We start from the raw sequence: 23,568 nt of genomic DNA, 5'->3' as shown, positions 1-23,568 counted from the left end.
GGATCTCGGGGACAGCCCTAGTTCTTTATCTTTACGAATTTTTTTGACCCTACAATAAGGAAAGTAGTCAAGTGCTTAGGGTATGAATATTTCTATGTTTAGATTGGTTTGGATATCTTTTGGAAGGTAATATAAATCATCTTGTCACAGTTTTGCTATCCTTGTGACAATTTACTTTTCAGTCAATACAGTTCAATTTAAACTTCCTTTTTCCTTGCAGATGAACTCATGCCAAATAACAAACATTTTCCTTGCTAAGGTGTGCAATTAGCAATGATAACTTCCTAGTAATTTGAGCAACGAAAGAAACCTTTCATGAATTTAATCATTTACAATGATTCATTGCGAAAGGAATAAGACTAATGGTGCAAGATATAATTTCTATACCTTTAGGATTTAACTAAAATATACTACTATAGTAAATGGATAATCTTGCTCGTAATTTATAATGCTTGATGCAATTCGAAGGAAACTAAGTTCTATACATTATCATTCATTCAAATAAGCTAAACTCCTTCATTACAAATAACTCAGACAAATATATCCTATCCCTAACAATTTCTCTTTGCATGATTGACTTAAAACCGAATTAAATCCAAGAATAAAAACCTGGTTTTGGGGTGAGATATCCACATGGATCCGGGGAGATGACCCTTCCGCGGCTACGCCTTGGACTTTCTTAGGAGGCATCGCAATTGTAGTTTTTCGAATGTGGAAGCAGCTCTACAACTCCTCCTAGGAATTCCACCGTTGCTTCCTTGCACCACTTGTCGATAGTAGTTTTTGGAAGGCTCCCTCCTTGGAAGTCAGGGAAATTCGAAAGGGTGTTTCAGAGTCCTCTACGATTAAGACCCATTGAAGCCATGGGGAAGGCTTAATGGTCTTTTAATGACTCGCTCAAACGAGGAAGGAAAAGGGATGGAAAAAACACAAGGTGCAGGAGAGAACTTCTAAGGGGATATAGTAACCATAAAGGTTATAAATAAGGTCGAAGGACCCTTAAGTCAAACTTAAAAAGGGGGTTTCAATACGCCACAAGGGGAGGGCTAGGGAAGGTTTAAACACGGAGGAAAGAGGGGTGGTTCCAAAGAAAAGGGATAGGGGTTTAAGGGATTAACCAAGGGGGGGGGGAGAGCCTAAGGGAGCCTTTAGGGAGGAATTTTTAAAGGGGTGGGAGAAAGGCTTAAGGGTCGTGTGAAGGCCTTTTTAAGATAAAGCTTTCTTAAGGGGGGGGAAAGGGGCTTATAGATCCCCCCCTTAGAAGCTTTAGAAGCTTTTGGATATCACGTGGGGGGCCTTGATTCTGTGAAGGCGGCCGTGACATGTCAAATGGTAGCCTGACGGCAGCTGCTGGGACTGCGCGGCGTGAGCAATTGCTTCTTCGTAGTGAGGGTGTCTTCAATCTCTCCCTCCCTCACAGAGCCTCCCTCTCTCCCTCTCTAAAAAGTTGACAGCGTCCCCTTAAGGCTTCATAGCAATGCCTCTGTCCTCCTTCAGCAGCACCGTGACGATCCTTCTCTCTCTTATGGCGGCAGCACTGTACCGTATTCTGGTCGCCTTACACCCTCCTCTCTTTTTTTTTTAGGGGGGGGAAAGAATCCCTCCCTCCTTACCTGTCATTATGCATGGCAAAGGAGCCAAGCAAGCTCCAGCGAGGAGCTTGCTGGCTCCTCCATTCCACCTCACAAGCTCCTGCTTAACATGCCGCCGTGAAGGCGATTTTTTTTAAAAAAAATTCCCTTTTAATATATTACATTCTCTCCCCCTTAGAAAAATCGAGATGTCCTCATCTCGAGATAAACTAGGGATACTGATGGATGAGAGTGTCTTCATCTACCCAGGTGGCATCCTCTTCGGAATAATCTTTCCACTAGATGAGGCATTCTCTTAAGGTTCTAGATCTTAACTGTCTCTCCCTAACATCTAAGATCCTATCCAGCCTTAGTTCAAAGACTCCTTGACTAGGCATTACAATTTGTTGGTCATCAAGTACATGATTAGGGTTGGGTACATATTTTTTTAATAGGCCGATATGGAATACATTGTGAACCTTTAGGTTCCTAGGGAGTTGCAATCTATAAGCATTGGGTCCTAGGCATTTGAGGATTTTGTACCGCCCACAATACCTTGGACTTAGCTTCTTGCATTCTCCTAGGGATAGAGAACTCTTTTTAGGGCGTACACGAATGAAGACCATGTCTCCTTCTTCGAAGACTCTTTCTTGGCATTTCAAATCTGCGTATGCCTTTTGTCTATCCTTGGCCGCTTGTATGTCTTGTCTTATTGACTTTATTTGATCATCCATGTCTTCCAACATCTGTCTTGACGCTTCAACTCTTAGGGTTGGATCAGAAAAGTTTAGGGGACTTCGATAATCATGACCATACAATGCCTGGAAAGGAGTCATCAGAATGCTCTGCTGGTAAGAAGCATTGTAGGCAAATTCAACTAATGGCAAGTATTAAATCCACCTCTTCGGCTCTCGATAGCAGTATGCCCTAAGCATATCTTCGATGATTTGATTTACTCTCTCTGTTTGGCCATCCGTTTGGGGATGGTAAGCGGTGCTAAAATAGAGTTGAGTCCCAATAGCTTCAAAGATAGCTCTCCAGAAGTGTGATGTGAAGAGAGAATCTCGATCACTAATGATTCTTCTAGGTAACCCATGTAGCTTGAATATCTCCTTGATAAACAATCTTGCAATGTCGGAGGCTTTATAGTTTGTCTTTACTGGAATCAGATGTGCAACCTTGGTAAGCATGTCAACCACAACCATAATGGAATTGTAACCTCCTTGGACTTGGGGTAGGCCTATAACAAAATCCATACTGATGAATTCCCATTTCATTTGGGGAATGTCAAGCGGTTGCAGTTTCCCTGGCATCATGACATGTTCGGCTTTGATACGTTGGCAAGACAAACACTCAGTGACATATTTGAGAACATCACCTTTAAGCCTCTCCTAATGGTAGCTCTTCCTAACTGCATTAAGAGTCTGAGCATAGCCAGGATGTCCTGCGAAAGAAGAATCATGAGCTTCCCATAATATCTTCTGCTTAAGTGACTGGCTTGCTGGTATACACAGCCTTGTTCTGTAGTAGACAAGTCCATTATCATAGGAAAATTCTTGATACTTAGCTTGCAACTTCTGATTCTGCTCCTTGGTAGATATTTCCTTTATCATTGTTTGGTAGGCCAAATCATGGCATGCTTCCTCTCTAGCTAGTTCAAGTATAGGGTTGTTTGGCATAGATACTTTTGTAGCCAGAGATCTGGCCGTTGATGGATTCTGCAAGATTAGGGAATTTAGGAATGCCTTGCGACTGAGTGCATCGGCAACTACATTCTCCTTCCCTGGTCGGTACTTGATTTCAAAATCATATTCCTCCAATACTTCAATCCACTGACGTTGTCTCATGTTGAGCTCGTTCTGGGTAAAAATCCATTTAAGGCTCTTATGGTCGGTTACTAGAGTAAACTTGTTACCCAACAGGTAGTGTCTCCAAAGCTTTAGAGCATGGATGACAGCTAGTAATTCCAGATCATGCGTAGCATAGTTCTTTTCATGACTCTTCAATTTCCTTGAAGAGTATGCTACTGGATGACCTTCCTGCATAAGTACACACCCCAAGGCAAGAATGCTAGCATCAGTTACTACCTCGAACTCCTTATTGAGGTCTCAAAGTTTTAGAATAGGTGCTGATACCAAACTTTGCTTCAATTTGTCGAAGCTATTTTGTTCGGAAGTTGACCATGTAATGGAAGTATGCTTCTTTAGTAAGTCTGTAAGAGGTGCTGCAATCAAAGCATAGTTTTTAATGAAGACCCTATACCATCCTGTCAATCCAAGAAAGCTACGTATCTCTCTGACGAATACTGGTATTGGCCATTCAAGCACATCTCTGACCTTGGCTGGGTCTACTGATATTCCTTCTGATGATACTATGAATCCCAGATATTCAATCTGACGCTTGAAGAATGCACACTTCTTCATTTTTGCATACATCTTATGAGACCTCATTGTCTTAAGGACAATCTGAAAATGAGGTTCATGATCTTCTTCCTGTTTAGAATAGACTAAAGTGTCATCGAAGAAGACAAGCACAAAATCATCAAGATATGGTCTAAAGATATCTTGCATTAATCTATTGAAGGTGGCAGGTGCATTTGTAAGCCCGAATGACATAACGAGGAACTCAAAGTGCCCATATCTTGTATTGAAGGCCATCTTTGGAATATCTTCTTCCTTGATCCTTATCTGATAGTAACCTGACCTGAGATCAATCTTGGAGAAGATCTTTGCACCTTGAAGATGATCAAGAAGCTCATCTATTCTAGGAATAGGATACTTGTTCTTGACTGTTGATTGATTCAACCCTCAGTAATCAATACATAGTCGAAGTGTCCCATCTTTCTTTTTCTGGAATAGTACTAGAGCTCCCCACGGTGAGTTGCTAGGCCGGATGTAACCCTGATCTAACAGTTGCTTGAGTTGTTTCTTCAACTCAATTGCTTCCGGTATGGACATTCTATAAGGTCTCTTTGCAATTGGTGCAGCTCCAGGCACTAGCCTAATCTCATGATCTACTTCTCTTTGAGGTGGAAGTTCAATCAATTCCTCAGGGAATACATGAGTGTATTCCTTTAGCCAAGAAGGTCCTTCATGAGACTCTTGCTTTTGATCTAACTTGTTGAGTTTGATCAGGTAAACGGGTAATCCTTTTCTGACTCCTTTTATGATCCGAGATACTTTGGCTAATTGGATTCTCGGCACTCCTGCCTCACCTTGAGTTGTGACAAATTCCCTTTAAGAGTTTCGAAAGGAAACTTGACCCTTTCCACAGTGAATGTGGGTGTCGTTGGGTTTAAGCCAATCCATCCTGAGTAGACACTCATGGATACCTAAATTCATAACTCTGAATTGGACTGAAGTCTTCTTTCCTCCCAAAAAGAATTCCACCTTAGCAGTTTGCCTGGTACAAGTTACCTCACAACCGTTTGCCAACTCCACAAGCAGGGTAGGTGCTTCTACTGTGGTTATTCCTAAACTTTTTGCACATGCTGGTGAGATAAAGGAATGTGTACTGCCACAATCAATCAAGTTTTTGAAACCTTTACCTTGATAGTCTGACGGTGTCTGAATCACTGAGAACTGGCGATTCGGCCCTTTCTTGTGTAAAGCGGCATGAACTGTTGCTTTTTCGAATTCAGCTTCCATAGTCGGATCTTCCTCTTCTTCTTCTTCACATATTTGCCTATTGGCAATGTAAGCGGTTCTTCCTCTTCCACGGGTAATGGCTCATTGACCGCGGCCTGCACCTTGGAAAGGCGTTTGACGATGTCCTCTGCTGAGCTTGGGACATTGCCTCTTGAAGTGACCGGGTTCGTTGCAGTGGAAACAATGGAGGTTTCGGCCATTACTTTGAGTAGGAACAAAGTTGTTGACGTTATTTGTCATTGCTTTCTTCCTTTGTCCCTGATTATGACCTTGAACTCTCTTCATTTGAGGTTTGAATGCTTCTCTGTTCGGGTCACTATAGGACCAAGTTTTGTTACCCCTTGGTCTAGCTTGCACCTCCTCAATTATAGGCGCCGCTCGAATGAGTGCATCCTGAAGATCTGATGGACGCATAGATTCGAGATGGGTATTTACAGGTGGATTTAAGCCCGCACAAAATTTGGACACCTGCTGCGTCATGTCCATCTGTGGCGCATACTTTAAAAGTGAGACGAATTTAGAGTAGTATGCGTCAAGAGTGATTCCTAGTTGTTTTAGCTCGTAGAACTCATTCATTTTTTGCGTACGATATGCAGGTGGTAAGTATCTTCCCTGCACAGCTTTCTTCAGCTTCTCCCAGGTAACGGACCCCTCTGAAATCCCTTGATCCCTGCACCATTGCTTCCACAAAAGTCTGGCTTCACCGGTGAGCTTTAACTTGGCGAGCATGGCTTGATTGGTAGGTGCCGTACCAGCTGCTTCAAAGTAATCCTCCATGGATTCAATCCAAATTTCAGCATCAACCTGGACGCGAATGTGCCTCTCCCGTCAAACTCAGGTGGCTTTATCTGCTTGAGGAGGAACTTCTTCTCCTGGGTCACAGCAGTACTTGATGTAGGAGGCGAATTTGGAACCTGTACGTGGGGTTGTGCCTGGATAAAAGTTTTCTTAACGTTATTATATGATAATCGACGTTAGATTATCTTTCATTTTTAGTTCAGCTATCTCGTAAACAATGTAGCTACTTAACTTTTTAACAACTCTTATGCATAGCCAGATATTGATAAAAAGAAGTCTTTATTTGTATTTACATGGGCATAGCCTTTTTGAATACAACATTTCATGTGATGATAAGCCAATCATTACATTCAATTTGGGGAGAATAACGTTGTATTACATTTGTCTATAGGAACTGTGTAATAGTAGGGTTTTGGATCATGGATCTTTAGGAATCGATAATTCATTGGAAGTTCAGGATACCCTTTTCGTTGGAATCCATACTTCTCATGGCGGCCCAACACTTTAATCCTGTCGGCTAGGATTACACGGGTTACTTCCTCATATATATATGAGTTCATTTCAACCCTCCGACCTTGAATATGTAAAGTCGAATTTACGTGAGCTTCCACAAAAATGAATAGCTTCACGACTTTCAAGTCTTCCAACCACTTGATCCTCTTTAGGTTGGTCTGTAGATAACCAAACCGGTGGGCGGCTATATAGTAGATTCCTGAAGACCCCGTCCATCTTCATTCTATGTATAAAGGCGATGGATTATAAATCTGCTCCAGGATGTTCATCATCCCAATTCTTTGTCTATAAAGGGGAGAATGCATTGCAGTCATAAACATGACCCGAAATACCAAAAACTTGTTCCACGCTTCATAATTCTGCAAGACAACATTGAAGGTGAGAAAATGTTTGGATAGCAACAATTTCTTTACTTCATTTTATTGAGATCTTATAAAAACAATTCCGTTGTTGGTCGGCTCTGATACCAATTGTAATGTGTCCACTAGTATCATCCAGGACACGTCTTAGTAGTCCATCGGAAAGGATGTCTAGAAAACTCCACCCGACACTCCCATGGAATGTTACGGGTTTTGCGATCTAGGTCTTCCCGCGTCTGCCACGTAGCGGAAGTATCCTGGCCGTTCCCACTTAGGATCGACCGGAATTAGGGTTTTCCTGATTGGTCATTAGCTAACAGCAACTAGCGTCAAACCCGAGTGAACTACTTTACGCAGAAACGCCAGGTCCGAAGCGGATTCACGCTGCACTTGGTTCAAGGAAAATGGGAAACGAGAGGGATGCAAGGCTCAACCTCTCTGCCATAAGGCATAGTCCCATTCCCTTCCCCTAAAACAGCGTAAATCGGGTAAGATGTAACTCTAGGTCATCGCTCTCGTTATTCGTTTTGATGATCATCCCGCAGTTCTTTGAGATTTTTGAGAAAAGTTTCCAGCTAACTGGGACCACCCAACCGTAGGACGGACCCATGGTCCATCCTCCGCACTTTCCTCGGTTTGTTTTAGTTATGTAATTATCTAACACATTAATTTGACATATAACAATCAGCTTATATGTTGGTGGTTTTTTAACTCACTTTTAAAAATATATGTAGGTTATTATCACAAATGCTTCCAAAAGGAAACAAATTGCCAGCTAAGAGAGAGCAAGCAAGACATTACTTGACATCGCTGGGTGGCCTCGATTATGTGAAGATCCAAGCATGTGTCAATGATTGTGTCTTATTTCGTGGGATTTATGAGTTCGCACGAGAGTGTCTTGTTTGTGACGAATCAAGATACGAAGTGGAGATGAATTCAATGGATGTGCCTCGTGAGGTTTTGCGACATTTTCCAATTGTTCCACATATTCAACTTATGTTCAACTATAAGTCTATTGGAAAGCTTATGTCATGGCATGCTAGTCATCGTTCAAGTGATGGAAAATGGAGGATCCTTGCAGACACACCGACATGGCAACATATAGATAATTTGTGGTCCGTTTTCAAAGAAGAGCCAAGATATTTGAGATTTGGTTTAGGTATGGATGGAATCAATCCATTTGGCATCAAAAGTACATCATATAGTGTATGGCCAGTAGTATTGGTGAACTATAATATTCCTCCATCCATGGCAATTAAAAAGATACATGTAATGTTGTCCCTTCTGATTCCTGGAAAGCACAAGGTAAAAAACATGGACATTTACTTAGAGCCTTTGATTGAAGAGTTAGAAATGTTATGGGAAGGTATTGAGGTGCAAGATACAAGTGCATCTGCATCCTCTAGAGATTTCACATTGAAGGCCATGTTGTTGTGGACCATGCATGACTTTCGAGGATATGGAGAGTGTTCATGTATATATATATAACTCTATATTTGAAATTCAAGACTTAAATCAATTGCATTTTATTAATTCACTTGTTTGTTCAGGTTTAACCACATTAGGATATCATGCATGTCCTATTCACGGTCCCTCTCTAGTTTCCTCTAGGCCGGTACATTTAAAGAAGGCTATCTACGACAATTATGATCGATTTCTTCCTATTGACCATCCCAAATATGTTCTCCCTACTAATGGAATGACTCCACAATATCTTACCATTCGAGATTGGAAGAAGAGATGGATTAATGCCGACAGCCACCCTCCACTCGGCATGAGTCGGTAAGAAGTACATTTCTCTCGATTGACTTTAAAGTATTTAGCATGATGAATTGTTTACATAATATATTGTTTGTTTGTTAGGTTCTCTATATTTTTTTGTTTTTCGTATTGGACTGAACTCAAGATCAATCACCTATTGGACCCCATGCACATATTCAAAAATGTTGTATCTACATTATGGGATCACTTGATAGGGGATCGTGATTCAGTCAATGTAAGGGAGGATTTACGTAACATTGGTCGTATGAGACGAGCCTAGCCACGCGTTGGACCCAGAGGAAAGATTGAGCTATCCCATGCATCTTGAATGTTGTCAAAGAACGAGGAAAAAAGGAACAAATATGTAGCTTTTGAACACCCATAGGATGTATGAGATGTCTCAAGGGAGCCTTCATAAAGAAAAAAAAAGAGGTGTGGAGAAACTATCTAGTTTGAAGTCCCACGATTGGCACAAAATTATTCAAGTAAGGGTATCTCTAACCATGAAGATAGTAATTAGTGGAGTAACTATGTGTAAACTTTGGGGTATGATGACTTTTTCCTTAACTAATCATTTGATCTATGAATATTATTTACATTCAGTTGGTACTTCTTACTAGCATATCCCATTGTGTATCCAAAGTTGTACCTGATATCATTTACAAGATGAGAGAGCTTGTGAGGTGTGTATACATTGTATTTTTTCATTATATATCTTTGAATTTCTACACAAAAATAAACAATTGTCAAATACATCTTGATAGATACGTGAGCTCGAAGGAAATTGATCGAAACACATTGCAAGATGCTCGAGTATTATCTGTTGGGGTGGTTTGTTTGGTGGAGGAAATTTTTTCTCGATCCATTTTGACTACTCAATTACATTTATTCGTACATTTGATTGATGAGATCGCACTTTGTGGGGCAGTTTATGCAAGGTGGATGTTTTGTCTTTAGCACTTCATGAAAACCTTGAAAGATTTGTAAGGAAAAAAGCACGGCCTGAGAGAAGCATGGTTGAGGGTTGGTTAGTGCAATCATCCCTTGTTTATATCTGTGAATATCTTGCTGAAGTGGACCCCTCTCAACCACGAGTATGGAAAGATGATGAAGACTTGAGGATAACCTCTATAATACCTCAAGGAAAAGGAATGAGTAAAGTGCTAACAAAAGAAGAACTTTGTAAGTTAAATAGTTTTTGTGTGCTCAATAGTGATGTAATGAGCAAATGGGTGACACTATATAATGAAGCAAGGGCAAGAAGAAAAAGTGAAAGAAAATAATTTTACACCAGATATGGATGTAATGTCTCATTTCTAGATCATCTAAATGCACTCCCACGTCATATTGATATAGATTGGTTACATGAGGAAATGGAGAGAATGAAAAAAGAGGAGGAAATTAATATATCTGAAGAAGAGTGAGAATATGCATGAGGTTGCTTATCAAAGGTGAGACATACTATCAATTAATTTGTTTCTATAAGTTATATTTTATATAAAAAATTGACATGTTTGATCTTAATATTTTACTACTAGTGTGCATTATTCAATGCTATTTGGTGTGAGGGTAAACATCTTCGAACTCAATGTATAGATGAAAAGATAAATACCCAAGATTATGGTGTCCTTGCTCACTTCGAGGATGCCAATGGTACCATGGAAGGTTATTGTGGCTTGATCCAAGATATTCTAAAGCTTGACTTCAGACGATTCTTTATATATGTACTGGATGTGAAGTGGTTTAAGAAAGTGGTAACAAATGGTGAGCATTGCACAATCAGTCGTCATCCAAGTGTTTTTGTAATCATTGACTCTACAAAATTTCACCAAAACAAGAATGACACATTAGTACTACCTCAACAATGCGAGCAGGTATATATGCAAAAGCTAATTTTTTAATATGTATACATGTGACACATATACATAATATAATAAGTATTTAAGTTTCTTACTTTTGTTTTTCAAATACAGGTTGTGTATCATCCAATGGTAAACAATAACCGATGGTGGTATGTCATCCCTATATCTAATCATTCAGAATCAATATATAGTAATATTACTGACATAGAGATAGCAGATAACAATCCAACAATTAATGATGATGTACATGATGATACCATAATGCATGATATGCGTGATATAGTACAAGATGAATCTCGTGAGGATGTTCAAGGAAACACAGAAGAGGACAATAATGTGATTGATGATATTGATGAAGTTATTGAGCAATATAGCAACACATCTGATAGTGGGATAGACTCATTTATTTCGTTACCTCTTGGTAACATAGACTTAGAAGTAGATAGTTTAGCAAGGGCTAATCTCATTGAAGATGAGATGGATCATTCACTGTAACATACTTAATTTGATTAATGATTCAATGTGTATTCTTAATTCTATGGAAAATATTATGCGCACACGTGCATACTCAAGAATCAATAGTCAAGTTTAAAGTTAAATTGAATTTTTCATAATAAAAATGAAGTATTTTTAATCATCTTCAAGTAGAGAAATTACGAGATACATGCAATGCTTGCTACTAATTGTATAATAAGGTTTTTATTGCTTGCCGCTAATTACTTATATCAGGCTTGTCAACTGGAGGAATTGCCATTTATTAGAGAGCAATGCAAAAATAATTATTAACTCTAGTTTTTTTATTATATTAAGTCCAATTTCAGGTGGTTAAATAATTACGCGTTTATATTTGCATCTATTTGCACGGATATGCAGACGCAAAATTCACGTCTATTTACATGCTCTTTTACATACGCATATAGACACAATGATAGACGTGCCCGACTTTGCGCGTTTATGCCTCGTTTCTGTTGTGGTGTGTATCATTCAATGGTAAACAATAACTGATGGTGGTATGCCATCCCTATATCTAATCATTCAAAACCAATATATGGTAATATTACGGACATAGAGATAGTAGATGACAATCCATCAATTAATGATTATGTACATGATGACACCATAATGGATGATATGCGTGATATAGTACAAGATGAACCTCGTGAGGATGTTGAAGGAAAGGCAGAAGAGAACAATAATGTGGTTGATGATGATGAAGTTATTGAGCAATATAGCAACACATTTGATAGTGGGATAGACTTATTTGTTTCGTTACCTCTTGGTAACATAGACCTAGAAGTAGATAGTTTAGCAAGGGCTAATCTCATTGAAGATGAGATGGATCATTCACTGTAATATACTTAATTCGCTTAATGATTCAATGTGTCTTCTTAATTCTATGGAAAATATCATATGCACATGTGCATACTCAAGAATCAATAGTCAAGTTTAAAGCTAAATTGAATTTTCCATAATAAAAAGAAAGTATTTTTTATCATCTTCAAGTAGATAAATTACGAGATACATGCAATGTCTGCTACTAATTGTATAATAAGGTTTGTGTCGCTTGCCGGTAATTACTTATATCAGGCTTCTCAACTGGAGGAACTGCCATTCATTAGATAGCAATGAAAAAATAATTTTAAACTCTGGTTTTTTTATTATATTAAGTCCAATTTTAGGTGATTAAATAATTACACATTTGCAAATGTGTTTATATTTGCGTCTATCTGTGCGGATATATAGATGCAAAATTCGCGTCTATTTACACACTCTTTTACACGCACATATAGACGCAATGATAGATGCGCCCGACTTTGCACTTCTAACATGTGCCTCTATGCCTCGTTTGTGTTGTGGTGCATGCAAGTGGGTGTACAAGCTGAAAAGTACCCCTGGACACCCTAAGCTAGCATACAAGGCCAGATTGGTAGCAAAGGGTTTTAAGCACGATCATGGTGTGGACTTTGATGAGGTCTTTTCTCCTATGGTTAAGATGACCACCCTACGCTTAGTCTTGGCTTTGGTTGCTCAGCTTGACTTGGATTTATACTAGATGGATATCAAGACGACTTTCTTACATGGGGACTTGCATGATGAGATTTACATGGAGATTTATACTAGATGGATTTCTCACAGGGCTACAGCAGTAGGAGTGCTATGGATCCGTGTCTTTACACAAAGAAAGCCCGTGATGGTTCTTTATTGATCTTAGTACTCTATGTGGATGATATGCTGATAGCACGGAAAGCTCATGATGAGCTAGATGCTCTTAAGGCTCAGCTCAAGAAGAGCTTTGACATGAAAGATCTGGGACATGCTGCTCACATACTTGGTATGCGCATTAGACGCGACAGGCATCACGAACTCCTCTACTTGTCACAAAGGGAGTACATTCATAAAGTCCTTGAGCACTTCTGCATGCAGGATATAAAGCCTATTGACTGTCCATTGCCTTCTTGTGTGACGGTATCACAAGTTGATTGTCCGCAGACAAATGAGTAGAGGGCGAAGATAGCCAAGATTCCCTATGCATCCGCAATGGGTAGTCTTATGTATGCCATGATCGCCACTTGTCTAGATATTGCCTTTGCAGTTGGTGTTGTGGCACGCTATATGGCTACACCTAGCAAGAAGCATTGGGATGCCGTGAAGGGTATCATGAGGTACCTGAAGGGCACTACAGATATGTGCATATGCTATGGCAGCCATGATACAAGAGTTGTGGGGTACACTGACTCTGATTATGCAGGACATGAATATAGTAGAAAGTCCACTTCCAACTATGTATTCACCTATGCTAGAGGTGCTGTTTCTTGGATGTCCATGGTGCAGAAATGCACGACCCTTTCTACTACAGAGGCCGAGTATGTTGCAGCCACTGAGGCTTGCAAGGAGGCCGTTTGGTTGGGTCGTTTGGTTGCTGACCTTGGTATTGATGCTATCCCTACACTGCATTCAGATTCAATGAGTGTTATTCAGTTAGCCAAGAATCCGGTCTTCCATACGAAGAAGAAACACATTGAGGTGAGGTATCACTTCATATGTGGGGTCATTGAGGACAAGTCTGTTGATCTTGTCAAGATCTCGACTGACCACAATCCTGCAGATCTGCTCACGAAACACCTCTCTACAGAGCGCTTTGCCTTCCTTAGAAGGTTGATGGGCGTGGGATGAGATGACGTCTTTCCTCATCCTGTTGTATATGTGTATATATTGTAATGTTTTTTTCTTTTTCTTTTCACTCCTCACTAGAGCAGATTTGCATTTAAGTAAGAGGTTGTTGGGGGTAAAGGGGCCTCGGCCTAGCCGCCCATGTATTACTACACTGGCAGTCACCGCCACTGCACACTGTAGGTGGCAGGTGCCCACCACCGTCACTTTATTCTTTATTCTTTTAGTGTAACGTGTCCCCTAGTATCATCTAGGACACGTCTTAGCAGTCCATTGGAAAGGATGTCTAGAAAACTCCGCCCGACACTCCCATGGAATGTTATGGGTTTTGCAATCTAGGTCTTTCCGCGTCTGCCACGTAGCGGAAGTATCCTGGCCATTCCCACTTAGGATCGATCGGAATTAGGGTTTTCCTGATTGGTCATTAGCTAACAACAACTAGCGTCAGACCCGAGCGAACTACTTTACGCAGAAACGCCAGGTCCGAAGCGGATTCACGCTGCACTTGGTTCAAGGAGAATGGGAAACGAGAGGGATGCAAGGCTCAACCTCTCTGCCATAAGCCATAGTCCCATTCTGTTTCCCTAAAACAACGTAAATCGGGTAAGATGTAACTCTAGGTCATCACTCTCATTATTCATTTTGATGATCATCCTGCTGTTCTTTGAGATTTTTGAGAAAAGTTCCCGGCTAACCGGGACCACCCAACCGTAGGACGGACCCATGATCCATCCTCCGCACTTTCCTCGGTTTGTTTTAGTTATGTAATTATCTAACACATTAATTTGACATATAACAATCAGCTTCTTTAATTAATCCTATTAAGCACTAGTTCCTTCACGTAATCTTATCACGTGACATAGAAAAACAATATCAAGCAAGTTCTTTTTTTAAAAAACATTTCATCATTTTATCTTTGAAATACAAGGAGTTTCCCCCATAGGCTTGTCCATAATCCGCCGAGGGCTATCCAGTAATCCCTAGGGATCACTATTCCAAGCTTCCGCCCGTAAACTAGTATGCGGACCTTAAGATCCAATCCCGAGTCACATTAGCCTCTTGTGCAGGACCCAAAAGGCAAGGGATTTACGGCCAGAGCCCCCTGGCACCCAAGCATCCTCCTACTCCAAGTAGAGCTCAACGGAGAGACCTCTCGCGGCGAGTTCGGTCCACATTCCCAGCTCGGTGAACAACCCCCTTGGTTAGGGTTAGGCAGGTAGTCGGGGGTAACTGAAACTGCCTCTTCCTTCAGGCCTTTAACCTGAAGTATAGGTACTCATTTAATTTGTAATTCATAATTCAAACAGAGCCCTAAAATCTCTAGCAAGCAAAAACATTTCCATTAATCAACCGTGTTGTTTGGCAAACTGCTAAGGAAGTGCTCTTTTCTTTTGAGTGTATCAGCACTTGTTCCTAAGGTGTCTTGTAAAGTGGCAAGATCCTTTACATTCCGGTGTAGGGCGTACCTTATTAACCCAACTTGGTCAACCCTAAAGTTCCTTAGATATGCTAGTTTCCGGTTTACAATTTCCCTTATTTAGAAGGATATCCAAAAATACGTCCTTTTGCAAGATAACTTGCGTAGGGATCTGTCATCCTTATTGAGGGTTTTTACCCTTTCTCCTTGTGAATCAATCTCAAGACTAAATGATTTCGTACTTGCTGCGCAAGTCCTGCGATGGAATAATCCGTTTTAGATCCTTTAAGTTGACGTATGTCGGGCCTATGGTTTCTTTTTAAGGATCTCGGGGACAGCCCTAGTTCTTTATCTTTACGAATTTTTTTGACCCTACAATAAGGAAAGTAGTCAAGTGCTTAGGGTATGAATATTTCTATGTTTAGATTGGTTTGGATATCTTTTGGAAGGTAATATAAATCATCTTGTCACAGTTTTGCTATCCTTGTGACAATTTACTTTTCAGTCAATACAGTTCAATTTAAACTTCCTTTTTCCTTGCAGATGAACTCATGCCAAATAACAAACATTTTCCTTGCTAAGGTGTGCAATTAGCAATGATAACTTCCTAGTAATTTGAGCAACGAAAGAAACCTTTCATGAATTTAATCATTTACAATGATTCATTGCGAAAGGAATAAGACTAATGGTGCAAGATATAATTTCTATACCTTTAGGATTTAACTAAAATATACTACTATAGTAAATGGATAATCTTGCTCGTAATTTATAATGCTTGATGCAATTCGAAGGAAACTAAGTTCTATACATTATCATTCATTCAAATAAGCTAAACTCCTTCATTACAAATAACTCAGACAAATATATCCTATCCCTAACAATTTCTCTTTGCATGATTGACTTAAAACCGAATTAAATCCAAGAATAAAAACCTGGTTTTGGGGTGAGATATCCACATGGATCCGGGGAGATGACCCTTCCGCGGCTACGCCTTGGACTTTCTTAGGAGGCATCGCAATTGTAGTTTTTCGAATGTGGAAGCAGCTCTACAACTCCTCCTAGGAATTCCACCGTTGCTTCCTTGCACCACTTGTCGATAGTAGTTTTTGGAAGGCTCCCTCCTTGGAAGTCAGGGAAATTCGAAAGGGTGTTTCAGAGTCCTCTACGATTAAGACCCATTGAAGCCATGGGGAAGGCTTAATGGTCTTTTAATGACTCGCTCAAACGAGGAAGGAAAAGGGATGGAAAAAACACAAGGTGCAGGAGAGAACTTCTAAGGGGATATAGTAACCATAAAGGTTATAAATAAGGTCGAAGGACCCTTAAGTCAAACTTAAAAAGGGGGTTTCAATACGCCACAAGGGGAGGGCTAGGGAAGGTTTAAACACAGAGGAAAGAGGGGTGGTTCCAAAGAAAAGGGATAGGGGTTTAAGGGATTAACCAAGGGGGGGGGGAGAGCCTAAGGGAGCCTTTAGGGAGGAATTTTTAAAGGGGTGGGAGAAAGGCTTAAGGGTCGTGTGAAGGCCTTTTTAAGATAAAGCTTTCTTAAGGGGGGGGAAAGGGGCTTATAAATCCCCCCCTTAGAAGCTTTAGAAGCTTCTGGATATCACGTGGGGGGCCTTGATTCTGTGAAGGCGGCCGTGACGTGTCGAATGGTAGCCTGACGGCAGCTGCTGGGACTGCGCGGCGTGAGCAATTGCTTCTTCGCAGTGAGGGTGTCTTCAATCTCTCCCTCCCTCACAGAGCCTCCCTCTCTCCCTCTCTAAAAAGTTGACGGCGTCCCCTTAAGGCTTCATAGCAATGCCTCTGTCCTCCTTCAGCAGCACCGTGACGATCCTTCTCTCTCTTATGGCGGCAGCACTGTACCGTATTCTGGTCGCCTTACACCCTCCTCTCTTTTTTTTTTAGGGGGGGGAAAGAATCCCTCCCTCCTTACCTGTCATTATGCATGGCAAAGGAGCCAAGCAAGCTCCAGCGAGGAGCTTGCTGGCTCCTCCATTCCACCTCACAAGCTCCTGCTTAACATGCCGCCGTGAAGGCGATTTTTTTTTAAAAAAATTCCCTTTTAATATATTACATTCTCTCCCCCTTAGAAAAATCGAGATGTCCTCATCTCGAGATAAACTGGGGATACTGATGGATGAGAGTGTCTTCATCTACCCAGGTGGCATCCTCTTCGGAATAATCTTTCCACTAGATGAGGCATTCTCTTAAGGTTCTAGATCTTAAGTGTCTCTCCCTAACATCTAAGATCCTATCCAGCCTTAGTTCAAAGACTCCTTGACTAGGCATTACAATTTGTTGGTCATCAAGTACATGATTAGGGTTGGGTACATATTTTTTTAATAGGCTGATATGGAATACATTGTGAACCTTTAGGTTCCTAGGGAGTTGCAATCTATAAGCATTGGGTCCTAGGCATTTGAGGATTTTGTACCGCCCACAATACCTTGGACTTAGCTTCTTGCATTCTCCTAGGGATAGAGAACTCTTTTTAGGGCGTACACGAATGAAGACCATGTCTCCTTCTTCGAAGACTCTTTCTTGGCATTTCAAATCTGCGTATGCCTTTTGTCTATCCTTGGCCGCTTGTATGTCTTGTCTTATTGACTTTATTTGATCATCCATGTCTTCCAACATCTGTCTTGACGCTTCAACTCTTAGGGTTGGATCAGAAAAGTTTAGGGGACTTCGATAATCATGACCATACAATGCCTGGAAAGGAGTCATCAGAATGCTCTGCTGGTAAGAAGCATTGTAGGCAAATTCAACTAATGGCAAGTATTAAATCCACCTCTTCGGCTCTCGATAGCAGTATGCCCTAAGCATATCTTCGATGATTTGATTTACTCTCTCTGTTTGGCCATCCGTTTGGGGATGGTAAGCGGTGCTAAAATAGAGTTGAGTCCCAATAGCTTCAAAGATAGCTCTCCAGAAGTGTGATGTGAAGAGAGAATCTCGATCACTAATGATTCTTCTAGGTAACCCATGTAGCTTGAATATCTCCTTGATAAACAATCTTGCAATGTCGGAGGCTTTATAGTTTGTCTTTACTGGAATCAGATGTGCAACCTTGGTAAGCATGTCAACCACAACCATAATGGAATTGTAACCTCCTTGGACTTGGGGTAGGCCTATAACAAAATCCATACTGATGAATTCCCATTTCATTTGGGGAATGTCAAGCGGTTGCAGTTTCCCTGGCATCATGACATGTTCGGCTTTGATACGTTGGCAAGACAAACACTCAGTGACATATTTGAGAACATCACCTTTAAGCCTCTCCTAATGGTAGCTCTTCCTAACTGCATTAAGAGTCTTAGCATAGCCAGGATGTCCTGCGAAAGAAGAATCATGAGCTTCCCATAATATCTTCTGCTTAAGTGACTGGCTTGCTGGTATACACAGCCTTGTTCTGTAGTAGACAAGTCCATTATCATAGGAAAATTCTTGATACTTAGCTTGCAACTTCTGATTCTGCTCCTTGGTAGATATTTCCTTTATCATTGTTTGGTAGGCCAAATCATGGCATGCTTCCTCTCTAGCTAGTTCAAGTATAGGGTTGTTTGGCATAGATACTTTTGTAGCCAGAGATCTGGCCGTTGATGGATTCTGCAAGATTAGGGAATTTAGGAATGCCTTGCGACTGAGTGCATCGGCAACTACATTCTCCTTCCCTGGTCGGTACTTGATTTCAAAATCATATTCCTCCAATACTTCAATCCACTGACGTTGTCTCATGTTGAGCTCGTTCTGGGTAAAAATCCATTTAAGGCTCTTATGGTCGGTTACTAGAGTAAACTTGTTACCCAACAGGTAGTGTCTCCAAAGCTTTAGAGCATGGATGACAGCTAGTAATTCCAGATCATGCGTAGCATAGTTCTTTTCATGACTCTTCAATTTCCTTGAAGAGTATGCTACTGGATGACCTTCCTGCATAAGTACACACCCCAAGGCAAGAATGCTAGCATCAGTTACTACCTCGAACTCCTTATTGAGGTCTCAAAGTTTTAGAATAGGTGCTGATACCAAACTTTGCTTCAATTTGTCGAAGCTATTTTGTTCGGAAGTTGACCATGTAATGGAAGTATGCTTCTTTAGTAAGTCTGTAAGAGGTGCTGCAATCAAAGCATAGTTTTTAATGAAGACCCTATACCATCCTGTCAATCCAAGAAAGCTACGTATCTCTCTGACGAATACTGGTATTGGCCATTCAAGCACATCTCTGACCTTGGCTGGGTCTACTGATATTCCTTCTGATGATACTATGAATCCCAGATATTCAATCTGACGCTTGAAGAATGCACACTTCTTCATTTTTGCATACATCTTATGAGACCTCATTGTCTTAAGGACAATCTGAAAATGAGGTTCATGATCTTCTTCCTGTTTAGAATAGACTAAAGTGTCATCGAAGAAGACAAGCACAAAATCATCAAGATATGGTCTAAAGATATCTTGCATTAATCTATTGAAGGTGGCAGGTGCATTTGTAAGCCCGAATGACATAACGAGGAACTCAAAGTGCCCATATCTTGTATTGAAGGCCATCTTTGGAATATCTTCTTCCTTGATCCTTATCTGATAGTAACCTGACCTGAGATCAATCTTGGAGAAGATCTTTGCACCTTGAAGATGATCAAGAAGCTCATCTATTCTAGGAATAGGATACTTGTTATTGACTGTTGATTGATTCAACCCTCAGTAATCAATACATAGTCGAAGTGTCCCATCTTTCTTTTTCTGGAATAGTACTAGATCTCCCCACGGTGAGTTGCTAGGCCGGATGTAACCCTGATCTAACAGTTGCTTGAGTTGTTCCTTCAACTCAATTGCTTCCGGTATGGACATTCTATAAGGTCTCTTTGCAATTGGTGCAGCTCCAGGCACTAGCCTAATCTCATGATCTACTTCTCTTTGAGGTGGAAGTTCAATCAATTCCTCAGGGAATACATGAGTGTATTCCTTTAGCCAAGAAGGTCCTTCATGAGACTCTTGCTTTTGATCTAACTTGTTGAGTTTGATCAGGTAAACGGGTAATCCTTTTCTGACTCCTTTTATGATCCGAGATACTTTGGCTAATTGGATTCTCGGCACTCCTGCCTCACCTTGAGTTGTGACAAATTCCCTTTAAGAGTTTCGAAAGGAAACTTGACCCTTTCCACAGTGAATGTGGGTGTCGTTGGGCTTAAGCCAATCCATCCTGAGTAGACACTCATGGATACCTAAATTCATAACTCTGAATTGGACTGAAGTCTTCTTTCCTCCCAAAAAGAATTCCACCTTAGCAGTTTGCCTGGTACAAGTTACCTCACAACCGTTTGCCAACTCCACAAGCAGGGTAGGTGCTTCTACTGTGGTTATTCCTAAACTTTTTGCACATGCTGGTGAGATAAAGGAATGTGTACTGCCACAATCAATCAAGTTTTTGAAACCTTTACCTTGATAGTCTGACGGTGTCTGAATCACTGAGAACTGGCGATTCGGCCCTTTCTTGTGTAAAGCGGCATGAACTGTTGCTTTTTCGAATTCAGCTTCCATAGTCGGATCTTCCTCTTCTTCTTCTTCACATATTTGCCTATTGGCAATGTAAGCGGTTCTTCCTCTTCCACGGGTAATGGCTCATTGACCGCGGCCTGCACCTTGGAAAGGCGTTTGACGATGTCCTCTGCTGAGCTTGGGACATTGCCTCTTGAAGTGACCGGGTTCGTTGCAGTGGAAACAACGGAGGTTTCAGCCATTACTTTAAGTAGGAACAAAGTTGTTGACGTTATTTGTCATTGCTTTCTTCCTTTGTCCCTGATTATGACCTTGAACTCTCTTCATTTGAGGTTTGAATGCTTCTCTGTTCGGGTCACTATAGGACCAAGTTTTGTTACCCCTTGGTCTAGCTTGCACCTCCTCAATTATAGGCGCCGCTTGAATGAGTGCATCCTGAAGATCTGATGGACGCATAGATTCAAGATGGGTATTTACAGGTGGATTTAAGCCCGCACAAAATTTGGACACCTGCTGCGTCATGTCCATCTGTGGCGCATACTTTAAAAGTGAGACGAATTTAGAGTAGTATGCGTCAAGAGTGATTCCTAGTTGTTTTAGCTCGTAGAACTCATTCATTTTTTGCGTACGATATGCAGGTGGTAAGTATCTTCCCTGCACAGCTTTCTTCAGCTTCTCCTAGGTAACGGACCCCTCTGAAATCCCTTGATCCCTGCACCATTGCTTCCACAAAAGTCTGGCTTCACCGGTGAGCTTTAACTTGGCGAGCAAGGCCTGATTGGTAGGTGCCGTACCAGCTGCTTCAAAGTAATCCTCCATGGATTCAATCCAAATTTCAGCATCAACCTGGATGCGAATCTGCCTCTCCCGTCAAACTCAGGTGGCTTTATCTGCTTGAGGAGGAACTTCTTCTCCTGGGTCACAGCAGTACTTGATGTAGGAGGCGAATTTGGAACCTGTACGTGGGGTTGTGCCTGGATAAAAGTTTTCTTAAAGTTATTATATGATAATCGACGTTAGATTATCTTTCATTTTTAGTTCAGCTATCTCGTAAACAATGTAGCTACTTAACTTTTTAACAACTCTTATGCATAGCCAGATATTGATAAAAAGAAGTCTTTATTTGTATTTACATGGGCATAGCCTTTTTGAATACAACATTTCATGTGATGATAAGCCAATCATTACATTCAATTTGGGGAGAATAACGTTGCATTGCATTTGTCTATAGGAACTGTGTAATAGTAGGGTTTTGGGTCATGGATCTTTAGGAATCGATAATTCATTGGAAGTTCAGGATACCCTTTTCGTTGGAATCCATACTTCTCATGGCGGCCCAACACTTTAATCCTGTCGGCTGGGATTACACGGGTTACTTCCTCATATATATATGAGTTCATTTCAACCCTCCGACCTTGAATATGTAAAGTCGAATTTACGTGAGCTTCCACAAAAATGAATAGCTTCACGACTTTCAAGTCTTCCAACCACTTGATCCTCTTTAGGTTGGTCTGTAGATAACCAAACCGGTGGGCGGCTATATAGTAGATTCCTGAAGACCCTGTCCATCTTCATTCTATGTATAAAGGCGATGGATTATAAATCTACTCCAGGATGTTCATCATCCCAATTCTTTGTCTATAAAGGGGAGAATGCATTGCAGTCATAAACATGACCCGAAATATCAAAAACTTGTTCCACGCTTCATAATTCTGCAAGACAACATTGAAGGTGAGAAAATGTTTGGATAGCAACAATTTCTTTACTTCATTTTATTGAGATCTTATAAAAACAATTCCGTTGTTGGTCGGCTCTGATACCAACTGTAATGTGTCCACTAGTATCATCCAGGACACGTCTTAGTAGTCCATCGGAAAGGATGTCTAGAAAACTCCACCCGACACTCCCATGGAATGTTACGGGTTTTGCGATCTAGGTCTTCCCGCGTCTGCCACGTAGCGGAAGTATCCTGGCCGTTCCCACTTAGGATCGACCGGAATTAGGGTTTTCCTGATTGGTCATTAGCTAACAGCAACTAGCGTCAGACCCGAGTGAACTACTTTACGCAGAAACGCCAGGTCCAAAGCAGATTCACGCTGCACTTGGTTCAAGGAAAATGGGAAACGAGAGGGATGCAAGGCTCAACCTCTCTGCCATAAGGCATAGTCCCATTCCCTTCCCCTAAAACAGCGTAAATCGGGTAAGATGTAACTCTAGGTCATCGCTCTCGTTATTCGTTTTGATGATCATCCCGCTGTTCTTTGAGATTTTTGAGAAAAGTTTCCAGCTAACTGGGACCACCCAACCGTAGGACGGACCCATGGTCCATCCTCCGCACTTTCCTCGGTTTGTTTTAGTTATGTAATTATCTAACACATTAATTTGACATATAACAATCAGCTTCTTTAATTAATCCTGTTAAGCACTGGTTCCTTCACGTAATCTTATCACATGACATAGAAAAACAATATCAAGCAAGTTTTTTTTTTAAAATAACATTTCATCATTTTATCTTTGAAATACAAGGAGTTTCCCCCGGTAGGCTTGTCCATAATCCACCAAGGGCTATCCAGTAATCCCCAGGGATCACTATTCCAAGCTTCCGCCCGTAAACTAGTATACGGGCCTCGAGATCCAATCCCGAGTCACGTTAGCCTCTTGTGCAGGACCCGGAAGGCGAGGGGTTTACAGCCAGAGCCCCCCCTACCACCCAAGCGTCCTCCTACTCCAAGTAGAGCTCAATGGAGAGACCTCTCGCGGCGGGTTCAGTCCACATTCCTGGCGCGGTGAACAACCCCCTTGGTTAGGGTTAGGCAGTTAGTCGGGGGTAACTGAAACTGCCTCTTCCTTCAGGCCTTTAACCTGAAGTATAGGTACTCATTTAATTTGTAATTCATAATTCAAACAGAGCCCTAAAATCTCTAGCAAGAAAAAATATTTCCATTATTCAACCGTGTTGTTTGGCAAACT

This window comes from Lygodium microphyllum, chromosome 9, assembly GCF_053477565.2.
Source record: "Lygodium microphyllum isolate KBCC chromosome 9, Lygodium_microphyllum_v1.1.10, whole genome shotgun sequence".
In the NCBI taxonomy this organism is placed as follows: Eukaryota; Viridiplantae; Streptophyta; class Polypodiopsida; order Schizaeales; family Lygodiaceae; genus Lygodium; species Lygodium microphyllum.
This window is presented reverse-complemented; position numbering follows the sequence as displayed.